Genomic DNA, 26,063 nt, shown 5'->3' on the forward strand with positions numbered 1-26,063 from the left:
ACTGTCAGGACTGAAATAACCAGAAGCCATCTGGAGACACCTGGACATCGGCTGGGAAAGGGCAAAGATAGACTGGAGCCTTCAAAGACAACTCGGGGCCCAGGAGGACAGACTGGACCACATGCTCCAACCTTGAGGAGGCAGGTGCCGTGCACGAAGAGCTTCAGCCTTCCCCCATGGAAGGGCCAGCACTCAAGAAACTGAGAGCGTGGATGCGGTCCTGCAGTGGTGAGATGAGCTGGCCAGCGACAGTGTGCAGGCAGCGGGAGTGCAGTGGCTGCTGCTACTCCGCAGCACCTTTGTGTTGGGTGCACATTCTAGTGTGCCCGCCATTACAAGGAAAGACACAGGGGAGAGAATTCCAGCTCAACTATGCTGACGCAGTACACAGTCACCATATGGAATACCTTGCTTCTTCGAGAAATGGATATTCTAGCATAAACCTGGATGCACGAGTATGATTTGTGAGGTCTGAGAGGGAATCATTCCAGACAGAGCCAGTAGAGAGGGTGAGATCTATGTGGAGCATGCCGATAGTGCTCCCACGCATGAGGGGCTGCACGGCTGCAGGAAGATGTAATCGAAGAAGTGCCTAGGGCATGCTTGGGGTCACCATCACACTCCATCCAGGCAGTGTGCAGAGAAGGCATTGAGCACCTATATCTTAAGTAACTAATAAATACATGAATGACTAATGTCCTTCATAATATTGGGAGTTAAGAGAATTGAACTGACTTACAAACAACGCTATGTACAACATTGAAGTTCAAGGACTCTGACTAAGTGTGCGTAGGTGCTGGCTATAGTATCTTTTCAGCATCAGCATATGAGCATCAGTTGCCTTTCTTGCATCTCCATAAAACTGATAGAGAGGCAAGGGTGTGGATAACAGCGCCCACTTCTTCACACTAAACATATCTAACATCAGCATCTCAGGAGAGACAGAAAAGAACTGAAGGTATCAGAAAGGTTAATCAGCTGTCAGATTAAATTCACATACAATGTAGATCCCAGGTAAGTCACCTTTGTCATTGAAACAGGTATTTACAGGATGGAGGAGCAGATGGTAACCCCAGACAACAGCTGAACAGCAAAGCCATGAGAAGACTGTAAAGAGGCAGAGCAATGTTGAAGTTGGGAATGAGAGCAAGGCCCGTGCTGATTCACACACACACAGTATGGATCTGCATCCAACTGAGGTGTGGGTGATGTCCTCATTAAAAGCCATTAAAGTAGCACCTCTCCAAGACAGAGCTACATTGATTGAAGCATTTGACACTACCATTAAGTAAACCACTCAAAGCATTTAAAAACCTAGAGGAATATACATGACATAAAAAATATCAAGTACAGGTGGGAGGCAATCATATTCCAGTCAATATAAAGCAAGGTAAATCTCTACTTTTAGATCTTTAAAAACCTGGACCTCTAACAGCTCAGAATCCCAGTGAGCATAATGAGAAAGCTGTTAGCTGAGAAAATAAGAAAACACTCTATGTATTGTACTTAAGATGGAAACAACAGCCATATGCACTGTGGCCTCCAAGAGGCAGACACAGACTGCACGTGGGTATACAGCACAGACACAGGCCACAAACCTAGCAACCTCCAAAACACAAATGAAAGGTGGGAGGAAGAGACTCTACCCACCAAGGGAAAACTAAAAATGGCCAGTCTAGTAATTATAGAAAAGCGGGACTTTAGACGGGCAGGTAGACAACAGATATCCCTGATGGTCCAAAGGAGACAGAAAAATCAGCTGAGGCAAAACAACACAACTGATCAAGAGGCATAATCAAAATGAAATGAGGATGTACATACACCAACTAGAGTTATAACATCCTAAATTCACCAATTGGTAGAAATGCTAACTAGATTTGTCCATCAAAAAATTGGACATTTGGAATAAACTTATCAGAGTTGTCATCAAGGGAGAGAAGTATCCATAACAACAAAACATGCCAGACATTATACGAGATGTGGCCACTAAGGGACATTTAATGATAGGAAAAGGACCAGCCAGGGAGGAAATCTGGCAGATCGACTACTGTGGACCCGCAAGTGAATCATTAAGGGAAGACGTACTACGACCTGAGGCTAGGATTGGCATGCTCTTTGGTGCCAAGGACACCCACCATTCCCCAGAATATTAAAGGTCAGGCTGGGCAACATTTCTACAGCTAAGAAAATCCAGTATGAGCCAATTTGAAGATATCTTATGGAACTTTCATACAGTTCTTAATATAATTACAGAAAAAATTGTTGAAATTTAATAACCATGAAAGACAAAGCTACCCCCTCATAAAAAAAAAAAGAAAAAAAAAGATACGACTACCCAAAGAGCCAGGCTTTGAAATAAATGGGAAATGAAGCAGTGTCGGAGCATTGGTCAGGATTCATAGAACTATAAACACAGCCAAAACAGGTTTTCATACCTATGTTAGAAGATGTCAAAATTGAAACTTATGGAGGTAAGATGGTATGGATTCTTTAACCCAGGTAAAGTACCCAAAAGGGGTAGGTAATAATCCCTCAACATGGTATAGATAGTCCTGAGGAATACAATTTTCTTGATACTGCACCAATATTTCAAACTAAACCAGAGACTAAAGAATGAGAATGTATGTGGTGGCAAGTGACTAGTAACTGTCTTGATTATATCACCCACTGTTACTTTAAATTGGGAAAAAAAGCATATCCCGGGATGCATAGTAGGATGACCTACTTTCCTAACAACGGAAGCCGAAACGGAGCCTTGCGGGGACATGGCAGCACACTGCGCTGACAGTAGGCCCAATAGGAAGCACACAATACTCAACTTCCTGAGGATATGAAAGTTGCTAAATCAGCAGCACAGGACACTGCAGGCGGCTGCGGAAGCAGAAGAAACAAAAGAGTAGGCATAACAAACTGTCTGAATCTTCCCAGACACCGAACATGGCTGTCAAGAACATGGCCTTATCAAACTGAAGATAGAGTTGGACTACTTACAACAGAGATGTGATACATTAGTTAATGTCCTCTTCAGGATTACAGTGTGCGGGGCATGTATGAGACTCTTGCTGGGAATGAGTCCTTGGACAGATTAGAACATTAGATACTTGAAAAGCAAGCAGCTGTGATGACATGGGTTTGGATCCAGCATAAAGCACAGCGTCCTGGAGTGACTCAGAGACAGGGATTAAGTTTACAGTGTGTGAAGACTCTACTTGTGAGTCTAAGTCCCAGTGATGTGGTAGCCACAATACTTTCTCAGCATCAACACACAAGGGGATGGTCATTAAATCTCAACTTCTTCCGTGCGCTGCCACATAATTGTCAACTCTGTGAAGTCTACCGCTGACTGGGGATGAGAGGCAGAGTCAGCGTCTCTGAACTGATCAGACCACACACAGCTAGGATGAATATCATAGGCTACTAGGCTGCATACTGCCAGTCACAGTGATGGAATTTCCATGCCTAGGGAAACCTCGGCCAGTGAGAGCACTCAGCTCACAGCATGGAAGAGGCCAGGCTTTCATAGCTCAGGGCCACTTTGCCCACCTGCAAGAGCGGAGGGAGTCCGTCTGCTTTCCTAACACCCAAAGTTTGAATCTATGCACAGAAACCATCCAGATTTGCTCAATGAGTGTCCTTTATAGAATCAGACCCAGAGTGAAGCCTTAGACAGACGTTCTGGAGAAAGAAGACCAATCAACTATCTAGGAATGAAGGCATTGTAGTGCAAAGAGGTATGTCTGTGTTTTATGCATTAGCAGTCCAATTCAAACCATCTTTATTCCTTTTTGGCTCACTTTAGATCCAGCTATACAGATGGTCCCTGGTTTACAATACTTTTACTTAAAAATTTTTTATTTTACAGTGGTGAAAAACTGATACACATTCAGTAGAAGCCATATTCTGAATTTTGACTTTGGATCTATTCCTGGGCCAGCAGTATGTGGTCTGAGCCTCTCTCATGATGCTGGGCGGCGCGGGCGGCCATAGTGCGGCAGCTGGGTGGCCGAGAGGGTCGACAACAGGTGTGCTGCAGCCATCCTGCACCCACTCAGCCCTTCTGCTTTTCACTTGCCCTAGTTTTCAGTGGAGATGAGCAACACTATTATGAAGAAAGTTTTGTGTTAGATCATTTTTTCCCAACTACAGGTTAATGTAGGTGTTCTGACCATGTTTAAGGCAGGCTGGGCTAAGCTGTGATGTCTGGTAGGTAAATACATTTTCAACTTAGGATATTTTCAACTTACAATGGGCTTATTGGGAAATACCCCTATCATAGGTTAAGGAAGATCTGTGCTTACTTTAGAGAGCAAAGGTCCTGGTGAAGACATGACATACTAGTATTCACAGCCCTGCCTCATACCACACTGCTCTGCATTGCATGACTTACCTAATGAAAATTGGTATGGGCTACCTTCCTAAAGTGAAGTAAAACTCACAAAAAACTTCCTACAGAATTAGGGAGTTGATGAAAACTTTGCAAAAGTGGGAATTAAATATGAGAAATCACCAACAAGTAGAATATTAGCCAGACCAAAAAATCTCCTTACTGAGCTCATTCTAACATATTTCTCAGGAGTGGCTCTAGCATCTCTGACACATTTAATAAATCTGGAAGGTGTCTGCTAAGCTACCTGACTGCTGCTGATTGCATTATATTTACTGAAGAACAAGATTTCAAAGTGGAAGAAAATGAACATATAGTTTTTATTCACACTTTATCATACTCAAAACCCTTTCAAGCCTGCTGCCTTTAGAAATTACTTTTGAAGCTAGAAACACCTTAATGGAAGTTATAGACCACAGGGAAAGAAAAGGCATGGACAAAAACCAAAGTAAGGGTGTTAGAAGGAATGTTACATCAGAAAAACGTTTCATCAAAAGCCTGAGCATCACTCTGAAACATGAAAGAAATGGGGAATCCATAGACCACAGCCAACAAAGGAAGATAAATAAGAAAGTCAAGAAAGAGGTGTGGGCTCGTTGAAAGAGATTGAATGTGGGTGTGAAGGCACGTGTGCTTCACAACTTGTCACGTTTCTCATGTCTCAGCAGCCACACATGAGAGACGAGGGATCCCTTGCTTTGAATGCTGAGTTCATCCATGTTGGATACACTTCCAGAATTTACTCTGCTTGTTCCAAAGGGAAAATGATCTCTTAGAGACGAGGGATCCATTGCTTTGAATGCTGAGTTCATCCATGTTGGATACACTTCCAGAATTTACTCTGCTTGTTCCAAAGGGAAAATGATCTCTTAATGACCAGTATGTCTGAAACAAGAGAGTGAGAAATGACCGGCAGTCACAGAATATGCCAGCCCTTGGGAGCCGTGAAGGCAAAGGCAGCATGAGCAGTCATGGGAGAATGCCAGCAGGACCGTAAGGAGGGGCCTGTCCGAGGCAGTGAGACCAAAGGCGCATGACCCCAGAGGACCCTCTTCATGCTGGAGCACATCCTCGGTGCAATGGGTGCCAAGTCATATGTGCGTGACTAGAGCACCAGTCCTGCTCACCCATCTTCCTGTAAGGATGGCAGTCATGGCCAGGGCTTATGTGTACTTTCAAACCGACTGTAAATAAGATAATTAGATGTGCGACCTTTGTAGGTTTAGGGGTGTTATGTCACACCAGAGTGAATGTTTTTAATAGTTTTTTTACTGGATTATAAAATGAACTGTTAATTGAATGTAAATGTCATTTTAAATATTTAAAGTACTCTTTTCCTTAAATTTAATGAAATGAGTATTAATAAAATATTAATTAAGTATTAATTACTAGTGTAACAATTGCAATTTCCTTGGACAAAAATTTTCCTCAGACACGGAAAATTCCAACTGGTATATAATCTGAGCTCTATCACAGATTTCCTCTGCTCTCAAGCATCCTTTCCAATGACCCAAATCCACCACTATTGATATCAGTTGTGAACATGCACATCTATTTCTAGGGAATGGACTCTGAACCCAGAGAGAATTCTACAAGTGACTCTGTATGATGTGCCAGGATGGGGGGATGGGGGAGAAGATGCAAGATGCATACATTTTAAATCAGGAGGGAAGAACACAAAACCAGAATTGGTCAATCTCCCACACGTGTTCCCCCTAGGACCATCCCTATTAATGGTAATAAAGAATGCGCCAAACCCTGAGACCTAGCTAGAGGTGGTCAGGAGCCAGAAAGGTTGTTTTTTCCTTCTTAATATTTATAGCCCCTCTTTTCCTCTTTTAATATTTAATATTAAAATATTAAATATTAAATATTTTCCTCTTTTAATATTAGAACATAAATTATCAATCATTCAATTGCATGGGAAGCATTGACTAAAATCAGAATATCCAGGTCTCACTCTGGGCCATGCTCTCCCTGAGCACAGAGTGGCTTCTGGGCAAAAAGGCATCTTGTGTCTGTGAGCAGGATAGCACCACAGCTGGAGAAGAGGACTTGCCTGCAGCATGACTCCAAGGCCTTGTCTCTGACCTCAGAGGACAAAGGCATCCATGGCTGATGTTCTGCTCCACCATTTTTATTCCAACGTTCACCCCAGGACAGTTTTACCTGCTTTCTCGTTATGCCCCCATGCTGGCCTCTGATGGGGCCTTCATTCTTTGGTTTCTCCAACTGCTACCAACAAAATTGCCATGCAAGTGTGTGGCATTCAATGCTAAAGGAAACTCAGAGAAGATGGTAGGTAACTGCCTAAGCAGAAGGTCAGTTCTCCACAAAGTTAGGCCCTGGCCAGCAGCTCCTGATGCAGGCTGCCCAACATTCCTCTAAAATATTTATGAAGGCACAGGAGCAATTAAAATGTACACCACTGAACAATAAGCTTGGCAGGCAATATTTTGCCATAACCTTACAGGCATTTTCACTACTAAGATGTCAGTTATTTCTCACCTTGGTAATAAATTGGAGTCTCGCAGGGAGCTTTTATGCAGTGTTGTGTGCTACTGGAGGTGGTTTTCATTTGCAGCCAAGTAGGATGCCAGGTTAAAGCAGCTGGTGATAGATTTAGAAATATAATGGCAGGCCATGGTTGTCATGGAAATTAAAATGTAACACATTACCAGCCCTTCCAGAAAAGTCTGCAGCATGGTGCAGAAACATGAACTCCACACACCTCTCAAACCATCTGCTGTTCCCCACACCACCACTCACCTGCTCTCCCATCACTAACCATCTAACCAAGTGCTCTCACTAGTCATATGGAAACTACTCCAGCACAAAATGGGCAGAGTGGAGGTGGAAAAATTCAACTGGTAAATTGTGTTCTCAGAACTGCTGGGCCACCACTAAGCTCCCTAGGAACCGGGCTAAGAGAGAAGAAGCTGATGAGTGTAAGAGCAGCTGCCTGCTGGGTTTCATGCAGTCTCTCCTCAGAACATCAGGGAGCAGCCCAGGGGGTAGCAAATGTCCTGTTTGTGTCCAGAAGAGCATCTGAAAAATGAACACCAGCTAGATGCCAGGAAGTGGGCTGGGATGTATGCATGGCCCAAGGTATCCTTGGGAAGGGAACAGGAGGAGTGGCCAACTGCCAGCTGACAAAAGTTGTGTCTGAAATGGCAACAGTTCCTTGAAAAGAAAAGCAGAAGGAGGTGAGGCACATGCAGAAATGGGGCACATTAAAATACGCAGAAGTATTAGCTGTAGCAGCTGAAAGACAATTTTAGAAATCACAATCAATATATGAAAGAAAGCAGGATCTAAAAAATTGAAGCCAAAAACTTAAGTTGGAACAAGCTAACGTAAAGTGGGGGGTGGTGACATCACAAACAATGTAGGACAATGAAGCATGCAAAAATCCAGTTAAAAATCTATATGGAAGTGATAATAGATTCAACTGACACTAAAGGCTACTGTATCAGGGATTAGGGAAGTAAACACAAACTTTCCTAGAATACAGAGCGCTCCTTTGGAATGCCACCAACCAGACTTTCTATCATTGTCCTCTATTGTCACCATGTTTCTGCCACGATGACCACAAAATGTCTGCAACAACTCCAGATTTTCCTTCCAAGCCCAGGCAGGAAGGAGGAGGAAGGTCATGTCAAAAGGCAAAATCTTTTTTCCTTCAAAGTGATTTGGCATTCTGTGACAACAATGGCAAGAAGGCATCTTTCCTCCTTTGAGTTCCCCCTTTGTGAGAGTAGAGCCTAAGCATGGAGGCTTATACTATGTGTTTTATGCATCACTAGTTAGAGAGTTCCTTCCAGCCTCTCTGAAATTCTCAGGCAGGAGATATGAGAGCCTGATGGGAAGACAAATCTTCCTGGAAATAACCTCCGTGTTGTAACTGTGTCTCATCAACTCCAACCACATAAGGTTTGTGATGGAGCTGTGTTTGTAGATTTCTGGCATCTTAAGTTGGATTTATTTTCTGAGAGAGTGTCTTAGTCTTTCAAGAAGAGAGAGCTGACCATGCCAACTTCACCTTTTTACTCATTGGGTTCTAATCCATGGTAGACTGTTCTTAAGATATCATTTCTAAGCAATTGCAAATTTTTTTCAGTTGTGCTTGTTTTAATTTTCAAAACATACCTTCTAATTTAATATATAAGAGAAAAACTTTGAGACAAAAATCACTCCATTCCAGTCAAAGACACCAGAAAATAAAAGACATACACATCTAAAAGAAAATAATAAATCTGTGTATTTGCAATGGCAGAACTTTTACATGAAAATCCTAAGGAATCAACAGAATAAATGACATGAACTACTAAGGGTGTTCATCAAGATTTCCTATGGGATGCAAGGAAGATACAATATTTGAAAATCCATAAACATCATCCACCACATCAACAAAAAGGACACAAATCACATGATCATCTCAACAGAAGCGGAAAAAGCATTTGACAAAATTCAACATCCATTCATGATAAAAACTCAACTAAATGGGTACAGAGGACAACTACCTCAACATAATAAAGACCATATATGACATATCTACAGCCAACATTATGCTTAATAGCAAAAATCTGAAACCTATTCCTCTAAGACTGGGAAAAAGACAGGATGCCCACTCTCCCCACTTTTATTCAACATAGTACTGGATGGAGGTCCTAGCCACAGCAATCAAACAACATAAAGAAATAAAAGGCATTCAGACTGGTAAGGAAGAAGTTAAAGAGTCAGTGTTTGCAAATGTCATGATATTGTACGTAAAAATCCCTAAAGAATTCATCCCAAAACTACTAGAACTAATAAGTGAAATCACCACAAGACGCTCATGAGAGAAATTAAAGACACCAGTAAATGGAAATACATCCCATATTAATAGGAAGGAAGAATTAATATTGCCAAAATGGCCATCCTGCCTAAAGCAATCTACAGATTCAGTGCAATCCCTATCAAAATACCAACAGCATTTTTCAACAAAGTAGAACAAATAGCTCTAAAATTCATATGGAACCAAAAAAGGCCCCGAATAGCCAAAGAACGCCTAAGAAGGAAGAATAAATCTGGGAGCATTATGCTCCCCAATTTCAACCTCTTCTACAAAGTCACAGTAATCAAAATAATTTTGTACTGTCACAAGAACCGATCCATAAATCAACAGAACAGAATACGGAGTCCAGATATAAACCCACACATATATGGCCAATTAATATATGATAACAGACACAGATATACAATGGGAAAATGAGAGCCTCTTCAGCAACAAGTGTTGGCAAAACTGAATAGCTACATGTAAGAGAAAGAAACTGTATTCTTGTCTCCATATACAAAAGTAAACTCAAAATGGATCAAAGACCTGAATGTAAGACATGAAAGCATAAAACTCTTAAAAGAAAACATAGGCAAAATTCTCTTGAATACAAACATGAGCAACTTTTTTCTGCACATATCTCCTCAGCAAGGGAGACAAAAGCAAAAATGAACAAATAGGACTACATCAGGCAAAAAAACTTCTGTATAGCAAAGAACACCACTAGCAGAACAAAAAGGCATCGTACAGTATGGGAGAATATATCTATAAGTGACATATCCAATAACGGGTTAACATCCAAAATATATAAAGAGCTCACATGCCTCAACACCCAAAAAGCAAATAATTCAATTAAAAAATGGGCGGAGGATATGAACAGACACTTCTCCAAAGAAGAAATTCAGATGGCCAACAGCCACATGAAAAGATGCTTCACATCGCTAATTATCAGGGAAATGCAATTTAAAACCACAAAGAGATATCACCTCACACCAGTTAGTATGGCCAACAACCGAAAGACAAGGAACAACAAATACTGGTGAGAATAAGGAGAAGGGGAGCCCTCCTACACTGTTGGTGGAATGTAAATTACTTCAACTATTATGGAAAGTAATATGGAGGTTCCTCAAAACACTAAAAACAGAAATACCATTTGACCCAGGAATTCCACTCTGAGGAATTTACCCAAAGAAAAGAAGAGCCCTTATTCAAAAAGATATATGCACCTCTATGTTCTTTGCAGTACAATTTACTATATCCAAGAAATGGAAGCAACCTAAGCATCCATCAGTAGATGAAAGGATAAAGAACATGTAGTATATATACACAATGGAATATTATTCAGAAATAAGAAGAAAACAAATCCTACCACTTGCAACAACATGGATGGAGCTACAGGGTGTTATGCTCAGTGAAATAAGCCAGGCGGAGAAAGACAAGTACCAAATGATTTCACTCATCTGTGGAGTGTAACAACAAAGAAAAACTGAAGGAACAAAACAGCAGCAGACTCACAGAACCCAAGAATGGACAGTTACCAAAGGGAAAGTGACCTGGGAGGATGGGTGGGAAGGGAAGGATAAGGGGGGAAAGGGGGCATTATGATCCGCACACATAATGTAGGGGGTGGGGGGCCATGGGGAAGGCAGTAGTGATTCTATAGCATCTTACTACGCTGATGGACAGTGACTGTAATGGGGTATGGGGAGCAGACTTGATAATGGAGGGGGAGGGGAGGAGAGGGGGAGTCTAATAACCATAATGTTGCTCATGTAATTGTCCATTACTGACACCACAAAAAAAAAGAAAAAAAAGATTCTGTTCAAGTCCCCAGAGAGATAGTCAGTAGAAAATAGCTCCTCCAGCCACCGTGGATTCTTTCTGTTTGGTTTTGGCAGTATCCAGTCATAGACTCAGTGGTACAGCAAGGCCCTTCTCATTTTTTCTCACTTCAACAACTGAATTGCTGTAATAATATGTGTCTGGGCTTTTGAAATCAGTCGGTTTTATGATGTTTACGAATGTAAAGAAGTAATAACCAGATAAAGAGGGAAGTTTGGACGCTCAAATAAACACGTCACTCCACAACACACTCTTTGCTCCCAACTGCTCCTGTCTAGAACTTGGTGTTCCTTTTTATTTGTCCCTCATCCTATCAGCGGTGACGCTGATGTCCCTCAAACATGGTGGTGAGCAAAACACCAAGTTTACTCTTCTGTCTACAACAGGCCTGTGGTACAGGTCCTCTCAGAGGAAAAGCAGTAGCAGCGGGAGAAAACCCAAAGACAAAGAAATAAAAGATGGTACAGTACAATGAAGACTGACACAATGAAGGCAAGAGAAAAGGGACTTCTGAGACCCACACTTAATTCCTTCAGAGACATGAAAAAAGCCGCCCCCATACAATAAAACTACACCACTATGGAAAAAGCACAGGCAGAGAACAAGAAGAGATCTGGAACCCTACCCCACTGGGCCAGAGAGAGGAGTCACCACAGCAGCAGCAGCATCTGGGGCCTGCCCCACATGCTCTGTGCTCATCGCTGTTAAAGATAAGATTGTGGGCTCAGCTCACTGGGCCTCTCCCTAAGCACCTGGAGGTATACACTGCAGGGACTGAGGGGTCGTCAGTGGCATCTCGCCCCCATTTATATTCCGCACGGTTTGGAACATAACAAATGGTTGGCGAAGGAGCGAGCGGCACCAGATACCACTAAACGGGCAGCTGAGCTTTGAAGCCAAGTCCAGTCATTCACTGTCATCACTGTTCAACAGATCCCATTACCTGAAGAGTGATGTACACGAACTTACACATTCACATTTGATAGGGGAGGTTCTCACCAAGTACGAAGAAGGGAGAAGAGGGCACACCTAAGTAAGAGTGCACAGGAAGCCTCCAAGAGGAGGTGAGTAGAGAGGTGGGTCTTCAACGATCCATGTTCTGCTGGGGTGAAATGTCTTAAAAACCAGAGGTTAAGAGGTGGGAACCCCCAGAGGAAATAATTCAGAGACGAAAAGGCATGAGACAGGATGTTTTCAAGGAGCAGGGAGCTTGGCTCATAGGGATGGAGATTTAGACAAAGTTAAGGCCAGACCGTGAGTTGGAGCTGGACAATTTCACATTTTATTCTGTAACAATGTCAGTGCTTCCAAAGTAAAACAGTGAGCAAGCAGGGACTAGGTCCACCAGGAAAGACCTGAGACTAGAAGCAGGGTTACTGACATGGGACACGAGGTTCACAGGGTATAACATAAAGGATGAACCGTCAGGATTGGGATGGACAGGGTGACTGCTGAGAGGAGGCAAGGTTGCCCCACAAGCTTCCAGCTTGGCTGATGGGCAAGAATGGCAACACCATCGAGACGAAGAATCTAAAGGAGATGCATTTAAAAATAAAAAGTGTTTCCCAGTTTACTGTGTTGTGTTATTCATGTACGAGACACAGGCCCCAAAAACTAGACCAGAGAGAAAATCTGGGTGGCCAGGCCCAGTCAGAATGCAGGATGTGGCTATGCTGAGACCTGGTGGTCCCTGACCTACACTTTCTGTGAGAAGCAAAGAAAGAACCTGCCCGCTAGCTAGAAAGGCAAGTCATGGGGTCTGCGCCCTCAGAAGTCAGCCCCCTGGCTGGCCATGGCTGAGAAGGCATGCCTGGCTCCAGGTGTCCCAGAGAAGCTGAGAAGGCCCGGGAAAGGGCAGGCCATGCCCTGAGTAGCCTCTGGGAGGCTCCATGCCAGGCTGTGAGCAGGCCCTGGCCTCTGGGATGGCAGGGGCACGGCACTGGCCGTCCGCCGCACCCTGGGTGCCGAACCCATGCAGAGCTGGCACCCGGGTGGGCTGAGCTCTGACAGACAGGGGCACTGCAGCCCTCGACAGTCTGCATGGTGGCCTCGTTGGTCCGAACACCTGCACAGTCCTCAGTGGGCAGTCCTGGGGGCTAGGGATTCTACTGGGGTTGGCCTTGGGGCCATGCTGTGGCCTTGGCCCAGGGTCTACTCTGCGTGGGGCCGGTGTGCTCAAGGCAGTAGGGGCTTGGTGATGCGGCCCCTGGGTGACGTCACAGTGGCCCAGGCCGCTTTGTGATGCATCCCCTGGCTGACATACATATCAGGCTCGCCCTAGCTGGGCAGCTCAGTGCGTGCTTGGCCTGAGAAGGAGTTAGTGGGAAAGGAGACCCTCTCCCTAGCTTCAGACCCTTTCCTCGGATCGTTTGGCGTACACTACAACCCATTTTTCCGTGTGGACAGTTTCCTCCTTCCTAAGGTTCGTGCCCCACCCCGCCCGCTGCCTCCCCAGCCCCACCTTCTTCGCCTGCCAGTCCTTCCCAACCCCGGGATGCTGCCCCCACCCTCCTGCCAGGGAGCACCCTGCACCTGCCCACTGCCCTGGTCACAGGCTGTTAAACCAGGATCCTGTGCCTTTAGCAGCTGGCTTTTCCCACTTTTACCAGCAGAGTTCCCACTTCCCCGGGGGGACCATCCTAGGCTCTGGACCATCCTAGGCTCCCAGCAGATGTCTGGAGAGAGACCACCCAGATGAGCTCCTCCTCTGCAGGGCACACGGGCACACCACTACCAGCCCACCTCGAAGTGTCCTGCCTCTGCAAAACCACCATCCAGAGGCAGCCACCAGACAAGGCCATGGACAGCATAAGCACCAGCCCGATGGCTGGCTCTGACGTTCAAGACGGGCTGATGGACACGACACCACCCTGGCTGGCCATCATCTTCCAGTACCCCCCGGTCCCACACGCGGCCGTGGGCAGCACCACCGCCGGCCTCCTGCGCACCTCAGACACCCACCGCGCGGGCGGTCATCGTCCGGTCTCCCCTGGCCCCATACGATGCCGCAGGAGGCACAGACAATGGCCTCAGCCCTATCCGAAAGTCAGACGACGACCCGATGGGCACGCCACCGCCCTCGAGAAAGACACCTACAACTGCCCCCCAGCCCCAGACAAGGCTGTGGGCAGTACCACCACCGGCCCGAAGGCGGACAAGGACGAGCCGATGGCCACGACACCACCCTCGCTGGCCGTCATCTTCCAGTCCCCCCCGACCCCACACGAGGCTGTGAGCAGCACCATTGCCAGCTTCCTGCGCACCTCAGTCACCCACCGCGTGGGCGGCCATCCTCCGGTCTCCACTGGACCCATACGATGCCGTGGGAGGCACAGACGACAGCCTTGGCCCTACCAGCAAGTCAGCCTAGGACCTGGTGGGCACGCCGCCGCCCTCAGAAAAAGCATCTACTAGGCCCCCCGGGCCCCACACGAGGAGGCTGTGGGCAGCACCACCGCCGGCCTCATGCACACCTCAGACACCAACCGCACGGGCGGTCATCATCCTGTCTCCCCTGGCCCCACACGATGCCGTGGGAGGCACAGACGATGGCCTCGGACCTACCCACAAGTCGGACTAGGACCTGATGAGCATGCCACCGCCCTCAGGAAAGGCACCTACTCATCCTCCTGGGCTCCAGACAATGCCATGGGCAGCACAAGCGCCAGCCTGAAGGCTCACTCTGACTCTCACGACAAGCCGATGGACACGACGCCACCCTCGCTGGCTGTCATCTTCCGGTCCCCACCGGGCCCCACACAAGGCCGTGAGCAGCACCACCGCCGGCCTACTGCGCACCTCAGACACCCACCGCATGGGCGGTCACCATCCTGTTTCCCCTGGACCCACACGATGCCATGGGAGGAGGCACAGACGATGGCCTCGGCCCTACCCACAAGTCGGCCTAGGACCCAATGGGCACGCCACCACCCTCGGGAAAGGCACCTACAACTGCCCCCGCCGGCCACAGACAAGGCCGAGGGCAGTCCTAGCACCGGCCCAAAGGCCGACGCTGATGCTCAAGACAAACCGATGGACATGACGCCACCTTGGCTGGGCGTCATCTTCTGGTCCCCCCCGGCCCCACACAAGGCTGTGGGCAGCACTACCGCCAGCCTGAATGAAGGCTGACAATGATGCTCAAGACGAGCCAATGGACACGCTGCCATCCTAGCTGGCCGTCATCTTCCGGTCCCGACCGGCTACAAACGAGGCCGTGGGCGGCACAACCGCAGGCCTCCTGCACACCTCAGATGCCCACCACAAGGGCGGTCATTGTCCTGTCTCCCCTGGCCCCATACGATGCTGTGGGAGGCACAGCCGACGGCCTCGGCCCTACCCCTAACTCAGACTCCGACCCGGTGGACTCGCCACAGCCCTCGCCAACAGCACCCACAGGTCTCCCCTGGCTCCAGACAAGGCCTATGTGCATTTACAGGGGCTTCACATCCTCCTATGCATTTAACAAAATCTTTCCCAGAATATATGTGTATATTCTATATTCACACTAAACCCTGTTCTTGCTAGTATGCCTCTGCTCTGTTTACTCTTCTGACTCGGTGACAGGAAGAACACACATACATGAGTCATAATGTTTTGAGCCACACTTAACTATGCAGCATGTTCCATGCCCCAGCGACTGGGATGTGGAAGTAGCCGCGTTTTATGACTGTGCGTGCTCACCGCGAGGTCTGCATGCTGAGCGTTTAATGGATGACAACCCAGGGGGAGGCAAGTCCAGAGGAAGGAGACCAGGTTGGCTTATGTGGCCCCTTCCCTCTCCTCTCCCACTGCTCTGAGCTCACTGTAGGCTAGGGAATCCCTGCTGTGACACAGGAAACCACTCATCATTTTGGTTTTTAAACATGTTTAATTCTGTATGTGTGTGTCTTGTGTAACTTAAACTTTGGCTGATCATCCTCACACACATTCCCACTTCCCCACGAGAGAACGGATTTGACATCCAGGTCCTCGAGGCTGGAGGAACGACAGAAGGAAGTGCTTCTGCCTGCTGTATGATTATTGAAAATTTAAGCTTGCTTAGAATTTATCAAGTAGCTTAGTAATATCAGAAAAGGTCCTCTTTAATGACTGGCTGGCCTGACTCTAACCTAAACTGCTAAAATGTTAAACCACGTTGAGTTACAACTGTGCCCGCTTCTCACTGACCCTAGAGTCTGCGGGGTCTCCACCAGACTTAATACATGCAGAATTCCTAACTTATGGAGACCACATTATAGTTGGAGGGGAGGAAAGAGACAATGAACATCTGTAAGTTTTCCAGTAGCTTAGCCAGTAACAAACACTATGAAGAATAAAAAGGAGGATATGGAGGACTGAGATTATAGGCAGAGAAAAGCAGGTCTTTCAAAATAAACAGTGGACAGGGTAAGCCTCACCAGCGAGGTAGGACTTGAACAGTCTAGGAGGAGGTGACTGAACCAGGTATCTGAGGGAAAAGCCTTCCATACAATGGGATAAATTACTGAAAAAGCCAAGACGAAGGATACTTGTGGTCTTCGGGGAGCAGTCAGTCAACAAAGGCGGCTAGAATACAGTCAGCAAGGAGGGAAAAAGAGGACCGGGGACAGAGATATGGGTTGAAGTCCCTGCAGCACCATTTACTAGTTTCATAATCACACACTGTTGACTCGACGTACAAATGTCTCAGTGAACCCAGTGCTGTCTCTATGGCCTAGTTACCTTGCAAGATTTTGGAAACATAAGTAGGGAAGTGACATATAAGCCATCTTGTTAACTGTTCTGTACATAAGGATAAATGGGTAGACAAAAAGATGATGATAGATAGATTGACTGATAGATGATAGATTAGATAGGATAGATAACAGATAGATAGACAGCCATGTTAGATAGCCATCTTGTTAACTGTTCTATACATAAGGATAGATGGGTAGACAAAAAGATGATGCTAGATAGATAGATAGATTGATAGATGATAGATTAGATAGGACAGATGATAGGTATAGATAAAATAGATAGATGATAAACAGCCATGTTAGATAGCCATCTTGGGTTAACTGTTCTGTACATAAGGATAGATGGGTAGACAAAAAGATGATGATGATAGGTAGATGATAGATGACAGGTGATAGATGGTAGATTAGATAGATACAGATTAGATAGATGATATTCATAGATTAGATGAATAGATTGACAGAGAGATGATAAGATATATATAGATGACAGATAATAGATAGATAACAGACTAGATAGGATAGATGATGATATAGGTAGGTTAGACAGATTAGACAGATAGATGATAGATATTGATAGATTAGACAGACAATAGATAGATGATATATACAGAGTTATGGACTGAATTTTTGGGCCCTCACCTCACCATCTCCCTTCTCCTAAACCCTCGCGCCACCAACCGCCACACACACACACACACACACACACACACACTCATATTTGAATTGAGTCAGGGTTGAAGCCCTAACCCTCACTTTCATGGTATTTGGAGGTCGGGCCTTTGGAGGTAATTATGTTTGGAAGATATGAGGGTGTGGGTGGAGCTGCCATTACCCAATCAGTGCTATTAAGAGAAACAGAGGACAGAGCTTTCTCCCTCGACCCTGTGAGGACACAGCAGGGATGCGGCAGTAGGCAAGCCAGAAGGAACCTCACCAGGAACTGAACCTGCCTTGGTCTTGGACTTCCACTTCCAGAACGGCGAGAAATCGGTGTCTATGGATTAAGCCCCGACAGTCTGGTTATCAGCTTGAGTAGACTAACATAGATATGTAGGTAAACAGAGACGCACTTAGTCGATGGATGGAGAGAGCATAAGCATAGATATTTGTGCTTAGGTATCTGTGCCCATTCACCTCTGCACTTTGAAGTCAGCTCCCTATGAGGGGAACACCAGGAGCACAACTAATGCATGTTTTTTTTTTTTAAAGTGGGGGCTGAGTTTCCAATAACCGGGGTCTCCGTTAAGTCTCAGCCGTGTGTGCACGCACATGTATACACCACTGCCCCTGTCGGTCTACAATCACAGGAGATGCAAAAGTAACAAAGGAATGCAGGATAGAGCAAACATCTTGCAAACTGACCAGAAAAAGTAAAATTTTCCACTAGCCTCTGGGGATATCTTTGCCAAATGTTTCTATGCAATTTTAGAAAGATCTTGCTGGAAATGTTCTAGATGGGACCACTCTGAACCATCAAGTTGGTTAAAGTAATAAGCCAGGACAGGAGAGCAGCAAAGAGCACCCACGGTGTGTCTCCTGTGTATCAGACCAAGGTGTACAGGCTTTAATTCAACTACATCACTTCATCTCACCATGGCTGACATGGGATGACCTTATGCACCTCCTTCATCCATGAGTAAAAAGTTACTTCAGAATCACTTCCCTTAACAGAAAATAAATAAATGCAGGGACATAAACAGTCCTAGAATTCCTGCCACCATCACCCAACTCTTTATGCTCAGCAACCTTTTCATACGAACGTGAAACATCACTCTCAACGCTACTATTCCATTTCAGATAGACCTCACTCACATCTAAATGCCTAAATGCACTGAAACTCCACCTCCACCTTGACAGCAGAGGGGAGCAGTTTCCCCACAAGCTAGCTGGCCTGCCACCTCAGCAAGCCCATGGGCCACCGCGTGTCACCAACAGTCCTGCATGTCACCACAAGGTAGTTCCCTTAACCAGTGACTACACGCATGCTCTCTGGAGATGGGCCACCAAGGTGACATCAGCGCACAGGCACAAAGACCTACTACTGGGCATGCACCTGCCTCGGCACCCCCGCAGGCCAGCCAGGGTGCTCCCTGTGTGGGGCCTCAGATACACCCCGCAGCTCACGCAGCCGCCCCAGCAGGACCGGCCCCGGGGCAGAGCAGCCGGAGGGGTCTGGACCGCACAGGTTCAAGAGTTCAGCCCACCAACCACACCATCCACACCCAGCAGACTCGTGCCACCTACCCAGGAGACATTCCCACCCAAGGCCACTCCTCTCAAGACCCAAACACACAACTAACTCACATAAACAAACACAAGGAATCCAGACTGAGAAGGACACAGAGGAATGAATGTGCACCTAATGACAGAGCATTGACAAAAGTGAGAAAATAGATACATAGACAGACAGATGATTGATAGATTAGACTGCTATACATACATATAGAAGATAGATTAGATAGATACAAAGATGGTAGTAGATGATAGATCATAGATGACAGATAGATAGATAGATAGATAGATAGATAGATAGATGGATAGATACAGAGATAGGTAGGTAGGTAGATAGGAAAGCATAATACTAAACAAAGCTATTGTTCACTCAAGACTATCTACGTGCTCCCTTACAGGAGACTCACTTGAGATCCAAGGACAAAGACAAACTACAAGTCGAAGGGGTGGGGACAAGTACCCAACACAAGTGAAACTGGAAAAAAAAAAAAAAGGGATTCTGTTTGAGTCCCCAGAGACAGTCAGTAGAAAATAGCCCTATCTAGCCACCATGAGTTCTTTTTGTTTGGTTTCAGCAGTGCCCAGCCATAGATTTACTGGTACAGCAATGTCCTTCTCATTTTCCTCACATCAACAACTGAATTGCTGTAATAATATATTTGTGGGCTTTTGAAATCAGTAGATTTTATGATGTTCACGAATGTAAAGAAGGAATAACCAGATAAAGAGGGAAGTTTGGACACTCAAATAAACACGTCACTCCACAACAGACTCTTTGCTCTCAACTAGAACTGCTCCTGTCTAGAACTTGGTGTTCCTTTTTACTTGTCCCTCATCCTATCAGCGGTGACACTGACATCCCTCAAACATGGTGGTAAGCAAAGTACCAAGTTTACTTTTCTGTCTCCAACAGGCCCAGAGGAAGGATACTTGTGGTCTTCAGGGAGCACTTAGTCAATGAACGTGGCTAGAATACAGTCAGCAAGTGATAAGGAGGTAAAAGAGGACAGAGGACAGATACGGGTTGAAGTCCCTGCACCACCATTTACTGGTTTTGTAAGCACACACGGCTGACTCGACCTGCAAGTGTCTCAGTGAACCCAGTGCTCTCTCTACGGCCTAGTTACCTTGCAAGATTTTTGGAAGCATAATGTAGGGAAGTGACATATAAGCTATGTTGTTAACTGTTGTGTACATAAGGACAGATGGGCAAACAAAAAGATGATGATTAGATAGATAGATTGATAGATAGATAGATAGATAGATAGATGATAGATGATAGACAGACAGGTAGATAGATAGATAGATAGATGACAGATAGACAGACAGATAGATAGATAGATAGATAGATAGATAGATAGATAGATAGATAGATGACAGATAGATAGATATAGATATATATCACTTAAAACAAAGCTATTGCTCATAACCAGGAGAGCAATGATGAAAGCACAGAGTGAAACTACAAACAAAAAAGAATGAAACCCAGTTTAAAAAGTGAAATAAGCAGCCATAAGAAGAAAACAAATCCTACCATTTGCAACAACATGGATGGAGCTAGAGGGTATTATGCTCAGTGAAATAAGCCAGGTGGAGAAAGACAAGTACCAAATGATTTCACTCGTATGTGGAGTATAACAACAAAGAAAAACTGAAGGAACAAAACAGCAGCAGACTCACAGAACCCAAGAATGGACTAACAGTTACCAAAGGGAAAACGACTGAGGAGGGTGGGTGGGAAGGGAGGGATAAGGGCGGGGAAAAAGAAAGGGGGCATTACGATTAGCATGTATAATGTGTGGGGTGGGGGGCATGGGGAGGGCTGTACAACAGAGAAGACAGTGATTCTATAGCATCTTACTACACTGAAGGACTGCGACTGTAATGGGGTTGGGGGGGACTTGGTGAAGGGGTCTACAGCATCTAACTACACTCATGGACAGTGACTGTAACAGGGTTTGTGGGGAGGGGACCTGATAAAGGGGAGAGCCTAGTAAACATAATGTTCTTCATTTAATTGTAGATTCATGATAACAAAAAAAAAATTTTTTTTAAGTGCAATAAGGACACAGCTCTTAATTATCAGAATAAAAGGACAGACTTTAAATGCTCCAATCAAAAGACACAGGGTTAAAAGGGATGAAAACTCAAGACCACCCACGTGCTCCCTTACAGGAGACTCACTTGAGATCCAAGGACACAGACAAACTACAAGTCGAAGGGCTGGGGAAAGGTACCCTACACAAGTGAAACTGAAAACAAAACAAACAAAAAAAAGATGGGTTTATGGGATTAAAGACGGCAGCGCGAGAGGGGAGGAAGAAACCTCCTCCCAAAACCACATACATATACGTACAATATGGAAATAGAAAAACTACACCAAATCCTGGAAGAGCAGCAGGGAAGAAGGCTGCTGAGGCAGGCTGTCACCTGAAGGAGAAGGGTGACGTACCAAAGCCTGTGATCCAGAGGGACCCCAAAGCCCTTCCTGCACCCGAGCTCACGGGGGGGGGGAGGATGAGAAACGGAACCGGGGGGGTAGGGGGGGGGGGTGGAGGCCTAGGACTGCTGAACACCCAGCCCTGGAGATGTGCTCTGGGGCACGAACCTACCATACACATGGTGCACTCTGGAGGATCAGTGCGGTAGGAAAGCGAAGAAAGGCGGGAAGACTTCAAGACACCTGAGATTCCAGCCACTTGTAGGACAACACAGGGATCCACATCTGGCCGCTGCGGGACAAAAGAAAGGTGGGCAGTCTAAGAGACTTCCTAACAGTGAGAGAGCTGCTAAAGGGGCAAGGTTTCCACAGAGCTTGCTGCTCAGGAGAAAAGACAGGTACGCCAAACTGCCCGGGTGCACTCTGCCCGGCAGGCGGGGGAACTTTTAGGAGCTCCGTGCGCTCCAACCCCCTGGCTGACCTTGTGGCTCTGAGGCCCCCTACTGTGCTGTGACTGATACACAGTTTGCCTCCCCATGGGCACTGGCCTGCAAACCGGCTGCCTCCACAATCACGCAGGGCCGGTGAGAGTTCAGCCCCACCTACAGCAGCTTCTCCCTGCGTGCTCCGCAAACTGGCCCTGGCTGTGGAGATGGGCACTGTGGACTGCGGCTGGGAAGCAGAAAGACCTCTTTCCTCCTGGCGGGGGAGGGCACCGGCGTCGCTGCCCTGTGACCCTTGCCATTCCCCCAAGAGCTGAGGAGCTTGAGAGTAAAGCTTCTGGGAGCTAGAGGGCGTCACCTACAAATATGAACCTTCAAAGGAACCTGGTAACTGGACTCATCAATCTTCCTGAAAGAGATCTCAAAATAAACATCAGGAGCATGCTCATGGAGCTACAGAAAAAAACTGACCCTCTCTCTTGAGCGCAATTCTCTCTCTCTCTCTACCAGGAGCGCTGCTGAGGCCCTGTTTCAAGAGGGATGCTGGGACAGCCCAGCAGGAATGGCAGAGCTCTCAGGTCCACCCCGGCTGGTGCCAGGACAGTCCCACACGGGCTCTGACTGAACTGCAAATGGGGGATGCCGGACATCTAACTCTGCAGGAAAGACAACAGTGCTGCATGCTAGCCTTCCCATTAATGGCTAGTGGCTACTTGCTCCACCGATACCAGATGACGTCAATACCCTGGGCTTTATCTCCTTGGTAACTTTTTTTCCCTGTGACCCTTGAAAGCAGCACATGGAAAGATACAACCTACCAGTCTCCACACCATCTCACTTCTCAGCTTAAGCTCAATGTTCCCGTATCACATCTTCTCCTCTTCGTTCCAGTTTCTTCCGTTGATTGGTGTTCTGGAAAAAAAAAAAAAAAGATTCAGAATTGGAATGAAATGGCCTGGGGTGTAAGATTCTATTTGAATACCATCAGTAGAAGAAAAACACATCCTATGGATGGGAGAATATATTCATAGATGACATATCCGATAAGGGGTTGCCATCCAAAATATGTATTAAGAGCTCACGCACCTCAACACACAAAAAGCAAATAATCCAATTACAAAATGGGCAGAGGATCTGAACAGACACTTCTCCAAAGAAGCAATTCAGGTGGCCGACAGGCAAATGAAAAGATCCTCCACATCGCTAATCATCAGAGAACTGCACATTAAAACCACAATGAGTTATCACCTCACACCAGTTAGGATGGCCACCATTCAAAAGACTGGCAACAGATGTTAGCGAGGGTGTGTTGAAAAGGGAACCCTCCCACACTGCTGGTGGGAATGCCAAATAGCTCAGCCATTGTGGAAAGCAGTATGGAGGTTCCCCAGAAAACCAAAAAACAGAAATACCATTTGACCCAGGAATTCCTCTCCTAGGAATTTACCCTAAGAATGCAGGAGCCCACGTTGAAAGAGACATATGCACCCCTATATTTATTAAGAAATGGAAGCAACCTAAGTGTCCATCAGTAGATGAATGGATAAAAAAGTTGGTACATATACACAATCGAATATCATTCAGCCATAAGAAGAAAACAAATCTTACCACCATTTGCAACAACATGGATGGAGCTAGAGGGTGTTATGCTCAGTGAAATAAGCCAGGTGGAGAAAGACAAGTATGGAATGATTTCACTCCTCTGTGGAGTATAAGAACAAAGCAAAAATGGAAGGAACAAAACAGCAGCAGACTCACAGAACCCAAGAATGGACTAACAGTTACCAAAGGGAAAGGGACTTGGGAAGATGGGTGGGAAGGGAGGGAGAAGGGGGAAAAGTGGGCATTATGATTACCACATATAATGTGTGTGTGTTGGGTGTGGGGTGACAGCACAGGGAAGGCAGTACAACACAGAGAAGACAATTGGTGATTCTATAGCATCTTACTACACTGATGGACCGTGACTGTAATGGGGTATGGGGTGGGGACTTGATAATGGGGGGGAGTCTAGTAACCACAATGTTGCTCATGTAATTGTACACTAATGGTAACAACAAAAAAAATCAAGAGCTATCACCTCACACCAGTCAGAATGGCTAGTATCCAAAAAACAAGAAGTAACAAGCATTTATGAGGATGTGGAAAAAAGGGAACTGTCATGCACTGTTGGTGACCATGTAAATTGGTACAGCTACTATGGAAAACAGTGTGGAGGTTCCTAAAAATATTCATAGCAGTATCATATGACCGAGCATTCTTTTTCATACACAGCAGTGTAACTCCTTTCAGGATACCGGACCTGTTTCCAATGCATACAACACCAAGCAATTCTCGAACACCAGCAGGGTGTCTGAGAACTCAATTCTGAGGCTACCTGCCTGGAGACAACACCAGATTCCACAGGGTAAGGTTTCTATCCTCAAGACTGCCCTCTACCCCAACTCCAGAGCCTGGTTGCAAGCCCCATGCAATTAGCCTGTGCTTCCCACCTACAGGCTAAGATTGGAGGTTCCAACGACCTCCCCCTTAGGTCTGCCCAAGTTGCTAGGGTGCCTCAGAAGCTCAGGAGAACACTCACGTTTACCAGTTTAACAAAGAGTACCATAAAGGACACAACAGCCGGATGAACACACACATATGGCAAGGTCCCAAATAAAAGAGCTTCTATCCTCCTTGGGTGCTTGGGGCCTGGCATGGTGGCATGTGCAGGCGACCTGGTTCCCCAAGCATGGAAGTCCTGACAGAGAAGCAGGAGATGAGAGAGATGTGCTCTTCTCACAGGGTTTTGTGAGGGCTTCACTGCTTAGTCATGACTGACTAAATCACTGGCCATTGCTGATTCAACCTCCAGCCCTCATCCCTTTCCTCTTCCCTGGGGGCTGAAGGCTGAGAGTTCCCATCCTCTAATCGCAAGCTTGGTGCCCCTGGCAACCAGCCTCTACCCTAGGCTGGGGCCCCAAAGCCTCTGCATTAACCCAACAAGACACCCATTGGACAGTTATGGCTCAGAAGGATTTTCAGGAACTGGATGAGGAGCAAAAATACCTCGGAAATGTATTTTGGTCATCTGAATTACCAAATATATGCTTCTTATGAATTATATCACAACAGGTGTCCCTACATACCAATAATGTCTGCAGGGACCTCTCTCTCCCCAAGAGGAAGCACAGAGCTCCCCACTTTCACCATAATTTCCTTCCTAGTCATGACACTGATCTGCAAGAAAGACAATCCCTTTCAGGAGGATAAAGTCAAGGCTTCCAGCATTTGCCAAGGCCGAGGAGGCCCTCCTCCCCAGGGACATGGGGCAGAGAGATGGGAGAAATGGCTTTAGGAGTCTGTTTTCCTTTCAGCCACTCGCCACTCCCCAGCCTCAGCTATCTCCTCACCACCCAGCCTGACAAACAGGGGCCTGTGAAGAACAAAATCCTGGTCAGAGCAGCTGAACAGCTGCCAAGTGCACTCAGCTTTGCAATGCGAGGGGTTCCACTCCTCTAAGGATTCAGATTGGAAAATCCCAACAGGGAAGAGGAGGTGGCCCAGCGACTCCCGGTCGCCATGTCGAATGGGGCAGTGCAAGCTCCACTTCCGCCAGAGAGGCTTCCTGGCTGTCTGAGCACTTGCAAAGCAGCACACGATAGGGTGTAGTTGGGGGGAAATTTCCCAAATCTAGAATTTTAATTTCCTGACTATGAGTACACTTTCTGCTGCTCTGACTACACTGGAGCACAAAGAATGTCTAAGCAGCAGGTCCCACTTCTGAGTGACAGCATCCATGTTACCCATTCGCTGCTGCCTCTGGTGACCAAGATGAGAAATGGCTGGATGTTACTAGGAAGTTTTGACTATCAAACATAAGTGCAAAAGTTTTTGAGACACCTTCTCAATCCACTCTCTGCATTCACAGTGAGACAGAGCAGGGAAATGGGACGAGGGTTATGGCACTGTAAAATATACTCAGCCTGAAAAAAAAGCCCACTTGATACTTAACTTCATCTACATGCTGTTCTGCTTCTTCCAGCCCTCCAATCACTTGAGGAACCTTGTAACCAGGACCTCCAAAGTGTAAGTGAACCTACGGGGATAAAAAATGCTGACATCTGTAGGAGGAGCCAAGATGGTGGCGTGAGTAGAGCAGCGGAAATCTCCTCCCAAAACCACATATATCTATAAAAATATAACAAAG

At 46.2% G+C, this 26,063-nt stretch overlaps 1 protein-coding gene across 1 annotated transcript in view; it reads right to left on the reverse strand.

Annotated features, from left to right (window-relative positions):
- LOC108407881 (uncharacterized) overlaps positions 1–26,063 on the reverse strand; it is a 60,131-nt gene that overhangs the window by 16,085 nt on the left and 17,983 nt on the right. Inside the window, exon 5 of the mRNA XM_037009759.2 lies at positions 21,604–22,786. The gene's annotated coding sequence lies outside the window, so the exon portion shown is untranslated. The remainder of the gene's footprint in view (positions 1–21,603; positions 22,787–26,063) is intronic.

Source organism: Manis javanica, chromosome 2, assembly GCF_040802235.1.
Source record: "Manis javanica isolate MJ-LG chromosome 2, MJ_LKY, whole genome shotgun sequence".
Lineage (NCBI taxonomy): Eukaryota > Metazoa > Chordata > Mammalia > Pholidota > Manidae > Manis > Manis javanica.